Raw genomic sequence first — 13,239 nt, forward strand, 5'->3', positions numbered from 1 at the left:
GGAACTGTGTTAGACACTGTTTGTCTCTACATTGCTGCTCCGAGACCACCACTTCCCGCCCCAGCATCCTGTTGTTCTAGAGGAATACGCTTCGGAGGAGACACAGAGCACCCAACAAAACCCACGACATCCACCCAAAGCGAGAACAACAGCAGCCTTGGCCGTGCCTGCCGCGCTGTACCTGCGCGCAAGCTGGGTGCGAGACGAGGAGGACTCGACACCCCCCCCCCTCCCCAGCACGACCACCATGGACACCTGGGCAAGACCACGGGGTGGCACTTATTACAATGAGTTCTGTGGAAATGGGTGGACCTTTCGTGGAAACGGCAAGAACTGGGGCTATAAAAGGATTGCGTACTCCTCTCCAGGAAACCCTGGTCTTTGGCACCTGTTACTTGGACCTGAGACCCCGGCGGAGGTTGGAGCTCCTTCACCTGCATCGCGGCTGAGCCTGCGGAACAACGCTGGATCCCTGGTGGTGGCGGTAACTAGTTGCATCTCTACCGTTTTTCTGGCTTAGGGATTCTGACTTTCTCTTTCCTTTCCTCTCTGTCCTATCGCTGTTATCAGTTGTTATAGAAAATAAAGTTCACAAGATTGTACAGCATCTGACCTCATTTGTGTCTTAATCTTGCTCTTGGGATCGTTTAAGAACCCGCCCCGATATTGGATCGGGACACCCAGCCAACCATCCCTTACCTTGCCACCTCCTGTCTCACTGCCTCAGCACATGGCCACTGTCCTCACTGAGAGGTAGCTCCCCTGCCAGGGCTCTGCAGTTGCACCAAATTCAAGCGTTAGGATGTGCCAGCTACATGAAGCACGCACGTTTCATCTAGAAGAAACAGCTGATTTTTCACTGCATGGCTCCTTTTGCCCTCTCCTTCACACATGGTTTTGATCAAGGCTTAATTTGGGGAAGTTTTGTGTCTAATGCTACAAAGGAAATCAGACTGATTTACTGCAATGGTCCTTTTTGGCCTTGAAATGGAAAAAACCTGTGGTGCACAGAAAATTTGAAGGACACACTCCTCCACCCTCAGGAGGGAAAAAGAGAAAAGAAAGGAAAGGTCTCTAATACCTTTCTCTTATGAATTGCTTTCCTTCCACTCACCATGTTTTCCATCATCATTATTTTTCCATGGATCTGCTCTCTCTTATTGTCATCTTTCCTCCCTCAAATAAGCCCATTAGGCATGTGTCACTTCAAAAGTTAACTAGCAGAGGTGCAAAAAACCCACTGACACAGACATGATCATTAATAATGAGCAACGGTGAGCATGGTTTTATGCTTCTCCTCTTTAATTCCAGTGCATCAGCTGTAGTAATGTATGTTGTTCAAACTCTATCCCACAAAATGATCCAGACTTTAGAGGAACAGCAAGACAGCCCTGATGGGTTTAGGCAGACTTCTGGTCTCCTACAAAGTTGTGGCTTTCTACTGGATCCTCAGCCGGCAGTGGGGAACATGCAGGTATGAAGAGCAAAATATTGCAATGAAGATTGGCCCTTCATTTGGGATAAAAGATTCTCACCTGCAGTACATAGTTTGGGCAAGAAACCCCTGAAAGTAATTCAACCTCAGACACGTTGCACAACTACATTATTTCATGCTATTTTCACTTGGACAAAATGAGTATAAAGCACACACCAAAAAACATGGAAAATGTTTAGGAAAAGAACACGGAGCATGCCTCCAAGCCAGCTTCCTTGTCAACCCTAATCTGCAAAGACAAGATGAGTTTAAAGCTTGAAAGAATAGAGACTGCTGGCTGTTGTTGTGGTTTTTTGTTGGGTTTGTTTGTTTTTTTGTTTTGTTTTTTTTTTTAAAAAAAAGAAAAAAGAGGAAGGGTTTATGGTACATTTGCACTTAAGTCCATCTGAAACTAAGGCAATAAATAATTCTTGATTTTTCCATTTTAGTAGTTGGACAATGGATTAAATGTTACATTCTTAGTTGGAGCAAATGAGTTTAGTTTTATGAATGTGAATAGAGGCTTGCATAAGGCAAGGACTGGAGCTTTATATTTTTCTAGGTGCATAGTGGATTTGCTTATTTTCATTTTAAGCCAAAGAATGGAATAACTGGGGGGGGTGGATCATGAATGGATTAAAGGAAAAACATAACACAGGAGCTTGTGCCAATGCTCCAGCTGCTTTGAAATGACAAGTTCTCCAGGCTGAAGCTACAGTGAAACATTTCTGTCTATCACTTCATCTGCTTTAAGGATTCCCAAAGAAATACATTGCTCCATTCCAAAAACTCAGTCATTTGTCCTGTATTGCTTCATTTCTTGGAATATTTTTGAAAACCCTCTCTATAAAGGAAGACTGAGGAAATGAGCAGATGAAAAAGAAAAGATATTTCCAAGGACTTAAATCACCAAATTATTCTTAGAACCAAGGAGTTGACAAAGACTTTGTTTTTTCCATAGAATCTGTAAAATGTTAGTCACAAAAAAATTCTAGTAACTTTAATGGCATAATGAACTGTCCAGGCGCGGTACTTTCTCTTTCTCTCTCTTCTTTCTCTCTCTTTTTCTTTTTTTTTAAACTAGCAAGATCCCCAGTAAGGAAGTAGATACACACACAAGGACATAAGCTTGTGTCTCTAAGACCCCTGCTATGCATTGTATTCAGATGCCTCTTCCTTCTACAAAAATTAGGTGTTTCATAACTTATCACAGATTTGCAATTCGTTTGAGATGGGAATGCTTGTTGCAAATGGGAAGCTGAGACACAGCTAAAGCCTGGAAAAGGTATTTAGGAGCTTAAATCCCCTTGAAATGAGTTATTTCATTGTGCAATCTTTCTGTTGATCCCTGACTGGCAGTAGCAGGAGATAAATTCAAATGTTAGGGGTCACTAATAACTGTTGGCTCCAGCATCTTCCTACAAACCTGGGAAAAATAAACCATTCAGTGCTCAGATGAGCTAATCTTTCTCACTTGCAAAGGATATATTGGGCAGCTGTACAAAGGATGCTTTAAGAAACAACAGAAAAGGACAAGAGGAAGATAAACAGATAACGTGCAATACCAGCTGCTCCTTTTCCAAAGTATAGCAATAAACATACGGACATCCCTCTCTGATTTTCTGCTGAGGACTGGCTAGGACAGCCGGCTATTTGTCCTCATGCAGGAACATCTCACTCACAGCTGCAGGGTGTTAAACGCCAGGGCACTGTCATGTCACATCATGGGACCTCAGCCCCAGCCCACCCTACAAGCTGCTCCTCCTCTGCTGATCCCTCAAGCCAATCTCCCACTCCTCTGCTCTTCCTGCTCTTCAGGAGATGTAGAGCAAAGACTAACGATAACTGTTTTGAAGAGGTAACATTTTGCAAAAACCTTCTCCCCTTTTCTTAGGCTCTGATTTTTGCACTCCAAAGGTGCAAATTATTACCCTTCATTAAGATGACTTCAGCACTGCTTAGAAGTAGTTACTTGACTCTCATTTTTACACTTGGTAAAATTGCTCTACTTCAGGATGTGCTTATATTTATAACAGAAATGCTCCCAAATACGATAACACAAATACAAATCAGACATTTAAGGCCTATCCATTACCTTTATTCATGCCCACTCCTCTTGACAAGACATCACTGAACTGTTTCCCCACTCCAGGCATTGGAAGACCAAATATTGGACTACTTACCTGAAATATGTCTTTCACCAAAGTAAAGGCAGCAGATGGAAGTGCAAGATGTGAGCTACATATTCCCTTCCTCTGTAAGTGTGAACAGCTTTTTCTGCTGCCTGGTAAGTCAGGTAGATCTTTTTTCTGCTAAGCAAAAAATGAATTATCTCTTCCAATATTTGAAAAAAAAATATCTTTGTCTCATTGTGAAAAGCAAATACTTCCAGAGACTTGATCATGAGTGTTATGTGCGTTTGTGTGGAAAACAGGAATGATCTTGCAGTCTTAAGATTTCTCAGGCACCTTGAGGATTATGTTTTCCACTCTTGGTCTCTGCCTACAAGTACAAGTACAGCTCAATCAGTTGATAAACAGTGTAATAAGGATGAAAAAGAGACAATAGTCTCACAAATTAATCCAACCACACATTGATAATAAGAAACAACTGAGGTTCTAACCTGACTTGGATTTAATCTTCATTAATATCTTTATTTGGTTTAATGCAGTAAGAAGCAGGAGCATGGGAACAAGGAGAGTGCTGGGGTGATTCTGATCACTATTCTCATTAGAGATTGAAAAGTTCTCTTTTGAAGGTGGATATTTTGGGCATCAGTAGATAGCATATACAAAGCATGCTTTTCAGAGTTGGATGAAAGGTGTTAACAGTAATTCCACTCCTTTGCATGGCATGCCAAAATCTTTGTATTTCTCTGAAATTTTAAATACATTATGCTAATCCACTTTAAGGAGGCTTATATTTCTCTGTTTAAAAGCTTTTCTTTCACCCCTTCAAACAGGGTACAAACAGTGGCAGTAAATACCATCCGTGAAAGCTCATATGGTCAGGAAATGTAGGGTTTTTCAATCACATCCAGGCTTCTGAAAGTGAACGTAAATCTATTTATTTCAATACAATTACTGTCAAACATGCTACACTTCTAAAATTCAGAGCCTTATTTTGGGACTCTTTAGACCCAAGTCAATTTTAAAAGCCTAGTATCAGTTTGAGAAATCGTGGTCTGAAGCAGTATTAGCTATGTAATCCTCCAAACACCTCTGAGAGATGGATGGTCACGTGCAAGGTCTTCTGGATTTAGGGAGGGGGAAAGTAGGGACAGAACATAAGACAACCTGCCCACAGGTAGGTGGTAATTCAGAGCACCAGTCCACGGGCCTTGTCTTGTGGAGTTGGTACCAGCTAAGGAAGTTCCCAGCCTTGCTCTATACTGTCATTCTTCCCAACTCAAGTATGCATGGGTTGGGATCAGGAACCACATGCAAAAGAATAAAAGGGGTTTATTCTAGCCTCTGAGTTGTAAGTGGTTTACAACTGAGAAAACAAATGTGTGCACATTAGGGAAGGAAGGATAACATGGGAAGAAGGAGCTGGGATCAACAATGACAGAAGGCAAGAGTGTAGACTGACATTACTTCCAGACGAAAGGTTTGAGCTGGCAGAGCTGAGAGGAGAACATGTAACTTCCTGACATTTAATGCCAGAGGCTTGGATGATATAAGTCACTTCTTGTTTCTCCCAGTTTACCACCTGGACTTCCTACTTAGTTCTTAAGATCACCCTCAAACATTAAAATTTCTCTTCTAGCTTTCCTGCACACAATTCTCCTCATTTTCACCAATGACATCCAGAGGAAGTCTAAAAAAAGCAGCACAGAGCTCAAGAAAGAACAACTTCATGGAGGGAAGAAAAAAATTGCCCTTTCATGTGGCAACTTATACATGGATAATAGTACACAGTGTTTGCCAGCCACAATTTGAACCAGGTCTCCAGAACTGGTGAACCAACCAAGTAAACTGGGGCCAGGTCCTGACCAAATCTGGGCTGAATTTCCAATGACCTCACTCCCTTTCCATGGGCTCCGCAACAAGGTTTACGCATTATTTCAGTATGGTCTGGCTAGATACAGTAAAGTTAGAAGTAAGTGGTGTCAGCAGATGGATTTTATTTTGGTTTTAAGTTAGGGAATATCTTAAGGCATTAAAGTTACAAATTCTCCAAGGTGCCTGCCACTCCATGAGCCTCAAACTCAGGTTTTTACATAAGAAATGCTGCAACATGAATTACTACGATATTTGGATGGCCTGTTTTCTCATGCTATAACACACAAAATTATCAGATAGGTGTGCAGTATTGCTTGGGGGGGGGGGGGAAGGTGTGTATATGTATATAAAACTCAGCTAAATGATGAATAAGAAAGTAATTGGTCTATAGGAGGAGTCAGTAAACATTAAAAAAATAGGATACAACTAACAGCAGATAAAGTTAAAATGTTGCCTAAAAGGAGGAAGGAATAACACCTCTCAGATCATAAGAGTCTCTGGAAGATGACAGTGGATGGTCTTCCATACTACTAAGGTGGTAATCACTAAAAGGTCCATGTTTACTAATGGTTGTAAGAGTTACCATGAGTCTTTTGTACCTGAATAAATACAAAATGATGACATGTAAGGTGCACATACCTAGTAACCATCATAGGTAGACTGGACTGCTTGGGCAAGAACCCAGCTAGATAGTATAGCAGGCAGAAAGGCAAAATAATGTTTTCACTTTTCTAATAGTTTCAAAAGCAGAAACTGCAATAATTCATCAAATGCATTCCAAGGGGGGACACAGCATAGCTATCTTCAGATGGCACACATCTCCTATAACCCCAATTTAATACAGCCTAGCTACTGATAATTAACACAGGGTGTGATCCTAGGACAGGGCCAAAAATTGTTCATCTGCTGCACATCAGTCAGTGTCTTCTCAACTAATCCTATGACTGAATGTGAAGGGAATGGTGACTATTTTCATATTGTTTTGAATCCATCTATTTTTATCCTTTAGCTTAAAAAGCTCCCAAATCCAAACACACTGCAAGACTGTCATCTGAAAGATGGCATGCCTATCTACTGAGGTTTTTGGATATCTAACACATCAGAAGTCCTACTGCAAAACTACATCACTGCATTCTTCTTCCTGTTTTTCTCCATTTTCTTTGGTCCAATAAATGTTCAACCTTCCAGTAGGGACAGGACCAATTGCGGGATCTGAGAGAAATGAGGAGAGGGTGCAACAGCAAGTGTAATGATGTGCCTGGGATTTTTCAGGCTGAGCTATTTGGACACTGAAGAGATGGGGTCACTGGCATGAGTGAGACAAGCTGCAAGTCCTACCCATGCAAAAAAGATTCATGGTGCTGCTCTTGATTCTCTGGATAAACAAACAGCTCTGCTTCCCAGGACTACCAGGCTGCAGTTGCCAAACTTGCTGTTTCTGCAAGGGCAGCCACGGTTTTGGGGACTCCCTCTGACCCTGTATGCTTTGGCAAATCTCCTAGTTTTCTTGGAGGCCTTTGTGGGCTCAACAAGTGAGGCAGAGAAGATACTCCAAACCTCAAAACAGCCTTCAAGTAACAGCTGGGAAATTGGAGCAGGGACCCAAATCAAACACATTCAGAGATCTGGGAATGAAAGCCACTCCTTCAACAGCTGACAAGGAGAAAGCAGAGGAGACCACAACACTGAGAGGAAGGAAACCTGCAAATTTCCCATTCAAAAAATCATCCAGAATGCACTTAAGCCCTTCAAACTGCACTCCTTTGATGGTCACAAACATACTGCTGCACCTCAGTTTTCTATCACATTCCACAAGGTTTAAAAAAAATTATTTGTAAAGAAAGCCATTTATTTAATCCTTTTAATCTCTTCAAGTATATTTTCTGTGTTTGTTAGTCAGGTCTGGTCTTTAGATCTATGGGATTAAATTTGTATCGTAGGAGTCTGGAGTGTTGCTTTTCAGTTGTATTTGGCAGGGGAGGAACAGGGGGAAACCCAGGTTTAAATACTAAAATAAATATCAAATGACCAAAGCAGCAGTTCATCAAGTTCACACCACTACAAGTTAGAGCAAGCTATGGATTTACAAAGCATGAACACTGAGAACAATTGCAACATAGATCCAGCAAAAACTCCACGGAGTCCCTAAAGAATTGCACAGCTGTTTTAGGCGGTTTACATCTCTCTTCCCTGGGTGCATGCTTTGATCATTTTCCCACAATGACATTTCATTTCAGATTTTGTGACCTCCTCCCTAATTCTTTGTTGCCTCACTCCTTGAATGCCTGGTTTCTTCTTCTGCTCTATGCAAAGTGAGTCTGGGGTGGTTGTAAAAAGTCACTGAATTGAAACAACTCTACTGCCCATGGGACTTTCACTGCATATAGGAGTATGCAACTCTCTCTGTAGTTCCAGGAGGCAAAAAATTAGTGAATTTTGCTAGGTGGTTTTCTGCTCTCCCCCACCCCACTCTCCTGTCTTTTTTAAAAATCAATTTATAATATGGTCATGGCCCAGCCTCACAAATATCTTTACTATTGCAACTCAGGGAGCAGCATGGGGGAAGCTGTGGCCTTAGCAGTTAAAGTACAGAGCAGAGTAAGCTGGGATCTGCTGTGGCACATGAAATTTCTTCTTAAACTATGGGGAATAAAAAAAAATCACTGTCCTACTTTAGCATGAGTATATTCTGTAGGTTCAGATTCATAGACTGTATATATTATATTGGCAAGAATTTTAAAAAATCCCAAATCCAAAAAAGGAATTAATTAACCTGAGAGAAGAGCAATTTCTCTGTACAAAACATCAATTTTTATGAGGCCATAGGGAAGTGAGACTCATTTCTGTATTCATCTGTGAGAAAGTTTAGAATAACCCACTGAAAGTGTGAGGGGAAAGATGCTTGGTGAAGTTTATTCTCAGTTGTTCTGTCCTGGCAGTGGGCACTTCCCTGTTGGCAAAGCAAAGTGATACAAGGTCATGCATTTTACCCCATATTTCTCAGGTAATCAGTTACCAGCCCAGCTGACACAAGGTAACTCATTTAACCACGAAAAACACCTCAGCTGCCTCACCCCAGTGCCTGATGTCACCAACTAACACCTTGCTCACATCCCATCAAGACCTAACACACTCACATCCCTCCCTCTCATGACTAAGCAGAGCTAGAAGCAAAAGAGGGCATGGTGGGAGTGGTGGTGATGTTCCTAGTCCCTTTTTAAGCAGTAATTCAAGAGTCTGAGAATTTGCCTGTCCTGTGAGAGAACCAGGTTCAGTTCCTTCTTCATCAGAAGAGTTGTGAGGCTGTACCTCCCCTGACACAGGGAAATGTTTTAACCCAGACCAGAAGGCTGGGGGGGGAGGGGGGATGTCCCTTACTCCTCTTTGCTGGAGAGGGAGAGATGGACAGATGAAATAATTGTTACAATTATTAATAAAAATGACCAAATATATCTGAAACCACAACTACTGCGGTTCTTAGAAACAAATACACAACTCCCAGCTTCACAGTGAAATAACACAACACAAGGATACCTGCTGTAACTGGAACAGTGGGCTCCAAGGCATGCACTTGTTCAGCAGTCATGCTGCTTTTTGCTGTAAGGGCTTAGCTATTTGCTTTGAAGCTCAGCATGGAGCTGAGGGGAACAGTTATCACTAACCGCTGCATGGTCATGTACTCTTTTCTCCTTTTCTCTCAATCCTTCTTATAAAATATTCCATCCTCTTCTAAGCTGCTCCTCCAGTAAGCTGCAGCAAGGTTTTGTGTGAATGTGTGCTGCGCTTTGAATACAGAATAAGCAGTTAGGTTACTGTGTCAGTGTTTGCCTCACGTGAGACAGCTCTTACTGCATTTTCAGAGTTTGCTTCATTTATTTTCAAAAGTCTAATAACTATGCTAACAAGTTGGGTTTTTTTTTTTTTTTTTTAAGATGTCATGAGTAAACAACAAAGTAGTAGTGTCATGAATAGGAACCTCTGAGCTGTACAACGTTTAGTCTAACTACTCATTTTAACTTGCTATCCATCATAGGCTCTGTGAGGGGCATTATTCATCAGCAGTATTTTCATCTAGGAGTCTGAATGTGTGTTGAAATTATCCCTGGCAGCTTGACTGGAAGAAGAGGCCTTTTAAAAACTGCACTAAAGACATAAGATACTCAGTAAACACAGACGTGTGTTTTGGCAATTGTAGAGTTACATGATTTAACTTCAAATGCTAAATACTTCAAGGAGCTCCCCCCTTCTTTTTTCTTTTCCCCTCAAAAGTACAAGGATGTTCAGCAGCAATTATTAAAATCACAGCGCCTCAAGACACAGTAAAAGAGCCCTGGTCGTCTTAAAACCCAGACATTCCAGATAACGCAGAACAGAACCCATCCTCATCAACAGTAAGGATAGCTGAAGAGTAAGTCAGAAACAGGGGAGAGCAGAAACAGCTTTCAGCTGGATTTAAACCCCACACTCAGAATCTGAAAGCCCCACCAGTGCTAACAGCCTCTCTGAGAACGAAGCAAGGCTGGCAGCAGCAGAGGACACCTTGCGAATGCCAAAATGGGCAGCTTCACCGCAGTGGCAGGCTGAGCACAGTCTCTCAGATGGATCCCAGCTCACAGCCAGCCTGAAAGTCCTGAAATGATGCCTGCAGAGATGGGCAGTGTGAGAAGAATGAGTATATTTGCCTCTGAAAGATACAGCCCGTTTCTTGGCCCTGCTGCCATTTACAAAGAGATACAGGGAGCTGCTATTGCTGTCTTGGCTGCCCAGGAAGAAGAGAGAGAAATAGCAGGACACTGAGATTAGGAACCATCCTGGAAAATGGCAAAGAGCATATTTTGGGTGACAACCCCTTTGCTGCACCACGCCCCGCTCCCCAAACATCTCTCAGCCCTGCAATGCCATACCTTTCAGAGTGGGATCTGCTCTGTCTTCTGGCTCCTGTGTCCTTGACAGCACTATTTGCCCAGCTGGTGACAATTACACCTGGGCATATCCAGCTGGAAGATTGTCTGCTGCCCTCTCTTAGCACTGCACGAGCCCTTGAAGGACAGTGAAGCCGGTCATCACCTTGACAGTAGTTCAGAAGAGGTTGGGAAACCACTGCCCCCGACGCTGCTGCCGCAAGCACACAGGAGGCCATCAGAGAACCTGGCCTTTTATGAAACACGCATGGCTCCATAAACCCAACAACAAGTCAAGACTTCTTGATGCATCTGTCAATCTCCAAAACACACCTAAGTGGATATTCTCTGTCTTTAGGCACAGGGCAGGGAGCTGGAGCAGGAATGGTGGAAGTAGATGCAAAACTTGCAAACCTGGAAGAACATGTAAGTGCAGGGAGAAACACGGATGTGTGCAGAGTGTTGCCTGATCCTTAAACACCACTGACATGCTATATACTATTCATCCTCAGTGAAGCCCTCTCTAGCAACCAGTAATGCTATGACAAAATGAGATGCAGTAGAAGCAGCTACGTTTTAGAGATTTTTTTTTTTTTTTTTTTTTAAAGTGGATTGAAGAAGCAACCATAGTTCCCAGAGAAATTGCTCAGTCTTTTTTTGGTCAGAACGTGACTTGGAGATGTTTAGCTGAATTAGGGCTGTGGGATCTGCCCTTCAGTGCTGCTCTGAAAAAAGCTTATCGAGAACCGAACCTTACCATTTGTACTGGCCCAGCTCCTCCTGCTTTTCAGAAAACAGTAATTACACACAGCTTGTTTAACTTAGCTTCAGATCTCCCCCCTGGGAACCAATACTTCTCGTTTCAGTGAGCAGAGCTGAAGCTGAGAAAATGAAGCCTATTGTTACTTAAGCTCAAGAGGTAAAGATGTTTAGAAGTTTTGTAAGTTTCGCTTAGAAAATGAGAATTTTTCCTACCCTCACCATCCACTGGGACCAGCTGAGCTACAGGCTTATGCTTTGATAATACAGAGAAATATTTCCTTCACAACTGCAAGGGCACCACCCTTCTTCAAATGCCTCTGTCCATTGAGCAGAGCTCCTTGGCAGCTCCATCGGTGCAATTACAGTCCATCTCAAGCACTGAATGTACCACGTGTCCTGAATTTCCCCTAGATGTTCAATTCAGACTGAGTCTAAATGAACCATAGCTACATCTCATCTGGGAAATAAGGTTTCCAACCAGCTGAGCAGAGAGGACCTGAAACAGTCATGCCACTGGGACGAGTGAATGCAAAAGGTTTAATTATTTTTGAGACTGAGCTTGATCTAGCATTCCCTAGGATTAGAGGGAATAGCTGCCCACACAACCATGAGGTTGCTGTTCGTGACATCACTTCTAGCCCCATGATATGCTAAAGAATTTGCACAAAGCTAGGGACAAATGTAAGCCCCTAGGCTAATACACTGTGCACAGAACTAATTTGCACACGCTACAGCTATATCTTCATTTCTTAACAACCAGCTTTGCACTTACTGAAGAGTTGGAATACATAAATCTTCTTAATCCAGTGGAAAGATCATGTGCATCTCAGGGAGCGCAGGATTCCACAAGATATATTGCTCAAGTCCATCTTCTGTTCGCCAGAGAGGCATCAGACATCTTTTGCTACAGACCTTTTCATAAGCTGACCTACCATGAAACTTGCAGGACACCCTCCATAGCTCACAGACCTACTTGGAGGAAGTAGTGGTGATGGAGCAGCACTTCTTCATCACCAGATCTTCCTCCTGTTCCTATGTTATCATGCCTCTTTCCTTCCTCTTTAAAAGGCATCAGCCGAGCCTTTTTACAACAAAACTACTCTTTTTACAAAGCTATTCTTTGTAGTCCCTGCTCCCCACGTTTCTTGTCTGCATACAGCTGGTTGTGATCCTGTGAGACTTATGTCAGGTGAAGGGAAGCGTGGGTTAACCATCTTCAGAGACCAGGTCTGGCCACACTGTATCTAAGTGCAGGTTTGGGGTGGGCTGGAACCTCTTCAGTCCAGTCCCTCTCTTCCACAACCCTCCCCTACTTGGGAAATTTCCATAAGGAGTTCAGAAAAACCACAATCAGACCAAAGGTGTTTGTCATTCATATTCTGGATCCAGTTAAAGCAATTCTCCTATCAGAAGTTGGTTTAAGACACAGGGTTGGGTTTAAAATATTCTTAGTGCTTGATACTTATCTTCCTGGCTTGAGCTGAACCTACCACACAAATAAATTGTATTAGCAAAACCTGAAGGTGTCTTCAATATGCTCGAACATAGAGCCTTGAAACCTATAACTGTTTTCTCACATCAGTGTACATCAGTCACTACTCCCGTTAGCCTACTCTACTGAATAACCAGAACTGGTGATCCACCTCTTTAGCAATCGATCTAGCATGGCCTTCCACCAAAGGTTTCAGGTGCTATATACTACCTCCTAAATACTCATTAATTTTGACACACAAAAGTGTTTAGGAGTTCACATATTGCAGTTGAACCAAAAGGATACACGCCTTTATTAGCTCTAGAAATGGCAAAGGAATAGTGATTACACCAGCGCAAGCAAAATGTTGAAAATAAGCCCTAGCATGGCATTTCTACCTCTACTGCAGAAAGGCACAATTCTGAAAGCTTTTTATAATTGTAAGCAATGAAAATTTTCAAAATGCTGCTCAGGAAATACATCCTGCCAAGAAAGCCCTAACTTAGGGATTTTGCAAAACATTTCTCTGCACATGGTGAGCTTTGGATTTCTGACAGCTCATACATCAGGCAATTCAAAGCTTAGAGGTCCACCTTGTAAGAACTGGTTTTGTTCCCTTTTTTGGCT

The 13,239-nt window shown here is 42.4% G+C and overlaps 1 long non-coding RNA gene across 1 annotated transcript; it reads left to right on the top strand.

Annotated features, from left to right (window-relative positions):
• The first annotated feature begins 320 nt into the window (after positions 1–320).
• On the top strand, positions 321–7,097 carry LOC141953037 (uncharacterized). The gene is made up of 3 exons (XR_012631843.1): positions 321–484; positions 3,627–3,761; positions 6,488–7,097. It is a non-coding gene; the product is annotated as an uncharacterized LOC141953037 (long non-coding RNA).
• Positions 7,098–13,239: the final 6,142 nt, after the last annotated feature.

This window comes from Strix uralensis, chromosome 1, assembly GCF_047716275.1.
Source record: "Strix uralensis isolate ZFMK-TIS-50842 chromosome 1, bStrUra1, whole genome shotgun sequence".
Classification (NCBI taxonomy): domain Eukaryota; kingdom Metazoa; phylum Chordata; class Aves; order Strigiformes; family Strigidae; genus Strix; species Strix uralensis.